A 6,481-nucleotide genomic window follows, 5' to 3' on the forward strand; every position below is an offset into this window, starting at 1 on the left:
ACTTTGTTGTCATATAGAACGCTTAACTTAGTGAATCCACTAGCTTATGCTAAAATATCTTAAGGAATCATCTAAAAAGTATGATCATTTACTACCCATGATAGCTACATGGTTTATGGAAACTTTAGTTAACTGAACTCACATCCCTATATCGATGGTCAATACTGCTGCCAAAATATACTTAGTTCATTAGTTTGTAAAAACAAAATCTTTCTTTGGTTTGAGATAGTTACTCAAAATTTAGCTTAAAAGTTCTCTTCGAATCGATGTTCCCTTTCTTTCTCAAATGTGAAAACATTTTAAACTCTTTGGGAATGCATAGTCCCCATATACTTCTTTGAAGAAAACACTTCAATCTTTACTCTTTACTATTTAATCAACTTGAACGTTAAATCTTAAAAAATAGTTGAAATGTTTGTAAAAGACTTGAAAACTTTATTAACTTTTCTTTGACTTGCTTCTTAATTCTAGACATGCCTCTTAACTCTTCATTTTGATCTTAATTCTTGAATTGGATTATGGATTCAAGGTTCATGATCTCATGTTTATGGATGATTTCATGATTTTTATATGTACCTTAGAGTGTTGGAGTCAACTAGAAAACATAGGTATAATGCTAAGGAACAAGTACGAAAAGATAGGGAAGATATGGAGAGAACTGGCATACCTGACGCTCTAAGAGGTGCGGGACATCAGCCCTCAAAGTTCAGAGAACTCCCCTTGGAGCTCTGGATGGCGCGACGCGCCAGAGGCCAAAGTTTAGATGAACATGTGTGGGGCTCTGGCAGGCACGACACCCCAAGCCTTGCCTATAAAATCCCCAATTTTTCTCCTTCATTTTCATCTCTAAACCCTATAAACTTCAATGGTTTTCCCTCCAAACACTTGGAATCGCTTATACTATCAATATATGATAGATTCAAATCGAAATTCCATCCAAAAACATGAACCAAACCTCAAGAAACTCTAACAACACAACTCATTAGAATTCAAACGAATATCATCAAGAACTCAATGGATTTAATTTCGAAACAAATATATTTCATTGAATTAAATAATTATTGTCGCGTGAGTGATCTAACCCAATACTATGTGATCTCACATACCTGGTAGGGATTATCCCCGACGAAATTCACAAGCTAAGCGCGACGATCTTTACGAATCTTGGACGTTCTTCTCCTTTCTCCTCGTTCCTCCTCTTCTTTTCACTTATCTCAAAGCCCTAACTTATTCTTCTAAAAGGGTAAACTGAGTAAGATCAGTTAAGACCCCAATTAATTACCGAAAATAAAATAAAATAATTATACAAGGAAAAGACCAAACTACTCTTATCAAAATTCGGATTGGACTTTCCTTATTCCAATATCCCAACTTTCAAAGGGCATAACTCACTTATAAAAACTCGAAATCGTGCAAACTCAGCGGCGTTGGAAAAGTTGTTCCAAGAGATTTCCAATCATCTCGGAAGTATACCTAAATCATCATGAGCTAAGATTTTTGGCCGTTTGAAGTTGACCAAAATCTCAACTTTCCAACTGAAATAAATTTCTAGATTTCAATTCTTTTAGAAAAATTAATATTTCCAATTCTTAGCTTCTTTTCTAGTTATTTCAATTGCGAGATGCTACAATTGTATACTATAAGGGGTTGTCTGGTAATTTTGATATGAGTTATGATGTGATAAGCTATGTTTGGATAACTAATGTGTGGATAAGTTATGTTGGATTATTATGATGGAATAAGTTATATTGAGATTATTTCTTATTGAGTGTTTGATTTGTTGTATTCAATATAATATGCATTGCATAAATTTTAAGAACAAGTTAATTCTTTTTATTAAACTACCCTTCACTTTACTTAATTTATAATTTTTTCTCTGCAAGCTTTAGTGGTTTTTTTATAAATAAAACTTCCATTTATTTAGCTTAAATAATTTTGTTTATGAACTCCCGTGATAAATACCATATGTATTTAAACATATAATTTTTTTTCTTATTTAGCTTAAAAATAGAACGTCCCTCTTAAGTTTATTAAAGTGAAATAAGTTTTATGAGAAATCAAAATATAAATAAACATAACAAAAAAATTAAATAAATTCATAAACAAAAATTATATTTATGTAGTGTATTTTTTTAATTGAAAAAATAAAAGCAATTATCATAAAAATAAGTAGTAAATATTATTACACATGGTAGTACAAGTAGTGTAAATATACATATATGTGAAAAATGACACATAAAAAAAGTTTAAAGGGTATATTTGACATTATCTATTTTATCCTAGGATAACTTATCCCTGGATTACTGTACCACCCAATAGAAGGGATAATTTATCTCGATATTAGTTTTTAATTCGGGGATAAGTTATCCCAAGCTTTTTAACCAAACAAGGGAATAAAGGGTACGTAAAATTTATCCCAGAATTAACTTTCCTTATCATCACATCAAATGACCGATTAAAAAAGACTAATAAAAGTTAAGATCAATCACTTATCAAGAATTTTGTCAAAGAATATCAACTTTGAATGAATATATAAGTAATTTAATGACTTTGACCAAATCATATTTATCAAAAAGCAAATCAAATACATCACTGTAATTTTCTTCGATGATGACAATCTAAAATTAAAAAGGAAAAGGAACACTCAATAAACCAACAATTTTCATTACTTGTATTTTTACATAATATATTAACAAGAAGTAAATTGGTTGGTGTATTGCCAAATTGGTATTTTACCAAAACAAAAATTTTAAAAGAGATAAAAGAAACCATTGAGGAACTGCATGTACGCGGGAAAAAAGTTGTCAATAATGAACTAGGAGAACAATTATTATAAAATGTGGATTCAAAACTCAAACAATCCACATTTCATAAAACGTGGATTAAAAAAATATTAGGGACCTCTTTAAGGATGATTTAGATTTGATCTCTATATGAATATTTTATTAATTTGGTGAATATTCGGATATTGAAGAACTTTAGGAAAAGTGCTATAAAATTTAATATTTTACAGATTACTATTATGAAAAAATTACTCATTGAAATTATCCGTGTATATTATACTTTGATGGTATCAAGAATGAAGAAACATTCCTTCAATGTAAAACATTATTGAGTTACTCTACCATCAGCGTATATTGTGATATTATCTGAGAGGAAAAAAAGGGAAGGGTAGGCCCACGTCAAAAATAGCTATATTTTGTTATAAAATAAAAGAGAATATGAAAGTAATGAAACATTTAAGGTTAAATATTTTACTTTTTTGGGGAGTATAAGTATTGTTTTCTGATTACGTCATTTTAATCCAATGGTTTATTCGAAAAAAGTTTGTTGAATAAAGAGTTAGAAAGAGTATGTTGTGTAGAAATGATAAATTGAAGATTATAAAGAATTATATAGTAAGTATTAAACTAATTTGAAGCCGGATATGATGGAGAGTGTTAATGTGATTTTGCATAATGAAAAGAGAATATTTTAGAATCGTATTTGAAAGGACCAGGACATGACCTAAATTGTTCAATCAAATTTCCATTTACATGTGTACTTAATAAATAGTAATCATGATGGATGGATGAGTATTAAACAAAGTCTTAAAAGTTAGTTGGGGAAACATGTTGGGCAGTTGAAATTGAGACGAGGAAAATGTTGAAACCCTCAGCTCCTACCCCAGATAATCTTCGAACACTGAAGCTTTCCTTGTTTGATCAGTTGGATCGTTATGCATATATAGCAGTTCTCTTCAACTACTTACCGAACAGCACTTCATCATATAATCATGATGAGCTTGAAAAATCATTGGCGGAGACGCTAACCAAGTTTTACCCTTTTGCTGGATGATTTGGAAAAGATGATCCATTCTCAATCGACTGCAATGATGAAGGTGTTGAGTATGTTCAAACCAAAGTCAACGCTCATGATCATGCCAAATTTCTCAGTAAAGCTTCTGCTGATAATAATAATAATAATATTGAGTCATCATTGCTTCATCTTCTTCCTATAATAGATCATCAGCCATCATCGCCATCAAGTCCGTTACATGGTGTCCAAGTGAATGTATTTAATAATGGAGGAATAAGCATAGGGATACAAATTTCACATATTGTAGCTGATGCTTTCACTTTAGCTACATTTGTAAATGAATGGGCGCACACTAACATGCCACAAGATGATGATGATAATTACCTCCCCAGCTTGGTCAATTATCATCCCTCTTTCCCGCAAGAGTGATACAGTTGCCATCATTTGATCCCAACACTCTTACTAGTACTTGTACTATGAATGTGATAAAGAGGTTTGTCTTTGATGCTTTGGCAATAGAAAACCTCAAAAAAACAATCAAAGACGATTCAACTATGATGAGGCAGCCTACAAGACTGGTGGTTGTTATGTCCTTATTATGGAAGGTTCTGGCACACACATCTTCCGACAAAAATAATGGAAATTCAAGGGACTCGTCTTTTGGATCTGTTATGTGTTTGAGGGGGAGAATTCCATATTTAGAACGTATTGTAGGGACTTCTTCAATCCCAGAAATTGCTAATATGGAGGGCAGTGAGTATGAGTTGAATGATTTTGTAAAGTTGATAGGGAATAGAATAGGGGAGACATGTGCAGCCATTGGTAAGGCATCAAAATTAGTTGATGATATTTCCTCTTTAACTATTAATAATCAGATAAAAATTATAGAAAAGATTCTACAAAGAGACAACATAGACATTTATGGCACCACTAGTTGGTGCAAATATCCATGGGATGAAGCTGACTTTTTGTTGGGGAAAACCATTCTGTGTGAACCCTGTTTCAGTCGGTATTCATGAACTCATTATTCTGATGGATACAAAATATGGTGATGGAATAGAAATAATAGTTACTATGAAGGAGAATGACATGACTTAATTCGAGAGAGACCCTCATATTTTGTCCTCCACTTCCAAACTACAATTCCATTCGTTTGGATAAATTAATTATACTACTTTTGTTTACTTCATTCATCACAAATAAATGTTTTCCGATATTCATAACTATCTTTATGTATTTATGACGTTTGATAAAGATTTTTCTCTCTCTTTCATAGCTAGCTACCATGCTATATTTATAAATGCATATCATTACCATGCTATATTTATAAATGCCTATCATTACCATCTCTAAACAACATAAAATCAACTTACGTTCAAGTCAAAGTAGTTGTGGATCTCCACCGTGTGTTAGCAAGTGTGAGAGTTTTTAATTTGCATTTACCTTTTTCATAAAGTGAGAATTGAATGGATCAACAAACAAACTGCTAATTGCATATTCGTACGCCAAAACATGAAGAAATCAAACTTTTGCCTTTATCATGCAATAAGTCTGCCAAAACTTGAACAAATCAAACTTTTATACATCTTAGATCTACAACCACAAATAACTTATATCATAGACACCATCAAAGGTTTTTTTTATCAAAGAATGAATAACGAACCGAAGAAAGGTAGCCTACATATATCAACATGAGAATTAGGTGTGCATAGTTCATGCACATATATTCTTGAATAATTGAACAATTTTTCTTTTTTCGTTTTGAAACTTGAATGAATGAATACCGGACCCAAGAAGGGCTTCCTACTTATCTCAACGAGATGAGAATTAGGTTTGCGTAGTTTGTGCATATATGTCTGTGAACATATGCACAAACCATTTGACTATTTTTGTTAATTTAAAAAATGGATACCGAACCCAAGAAGGGTTGCCTATGTATCTAAATGAAATAAGAATTAGGTTCGTGTAGTTCGTACATCTATGTCTTTGAAAATATGCACAAATTTACTTTATATTTTTGAAAAATTAAAAAATTGGTACCGAACCCAAGAAAAATTTCCTACGTATCTCATCGAAATTAGAATAAGGTTACACGTAGTTCGCACAAATAGGACTTTGAAAATAGGTCAAATTATTTCTATTTTTATTTTTGAATATTTGAAAAATGGAAACCAGACCCAATAAGAGTTCCCTACGTATCTCACCGAAATGAGAATCATGTTCACGTAGTTCGTTTAGATATGACATAAAATAATTTCAAAATTTTGACAAAGTTAGAGTGATTCATTGTATCATTTTAATTGTCGATCTTTGTACTGTCTATTGAATGTCATCTCTAATTTTTTTACGATAACCACTAGTTGTTGTGTTCTTTTTTGAATGCCTCTTGAAATATATTGTTCTTTCAATTATCCACGAAAACTATGCATTATTATGACCATCTCCGACTAATATCAGGGATAGTTTTCCTGCAAATTTATGAGAAATGTGTGTAAGCAGGGTCATTATGTAAAATAATATAAAATAAATGAGTGCGATCTCATAATCAAACATTTCCCCAATTTATCTTTTTGATTTGATATTAATGTCTTGTGAAATATAAAGACTAGAATTTTGCGAGTCATCTCGTCCCTTGCAACTTTGAACAAACAATGACTTTCAGAATCTGACATAAATCAACACT

The 6,481-nt window shown here is 31.4% G+C and overlaps 1 pseudogene; it reads left to right on the forward strand.

Annotated features, from left to right (window-relative positions):
* Positions 1 to 648: 648 nt before the first annotated feature.
* Positions 649 to 4,959, forward strand: LOC101244500 (acetyl-CoA-benzylalcohol acetyltransferase-like; annotated as a pseudogene).
* The last annotated feature ends 1,522 nt before the right edge of the window (positions 4,960 to 6,481 follow it).

This window comes from Solanum lycopersicum, chromosome 7, assembly GCF_036512215.1.
Source record: "Solanum lycopersicum chromosome 7, SLM_r2.1".
Taxonomy (NCBI): domain Eukaryota; kingdom Viridiplantae; phylum Streptophyta; class Magnoliopsida; order Solanales; family Solanaceae; genus Solanum; species Solanum lycopersicum.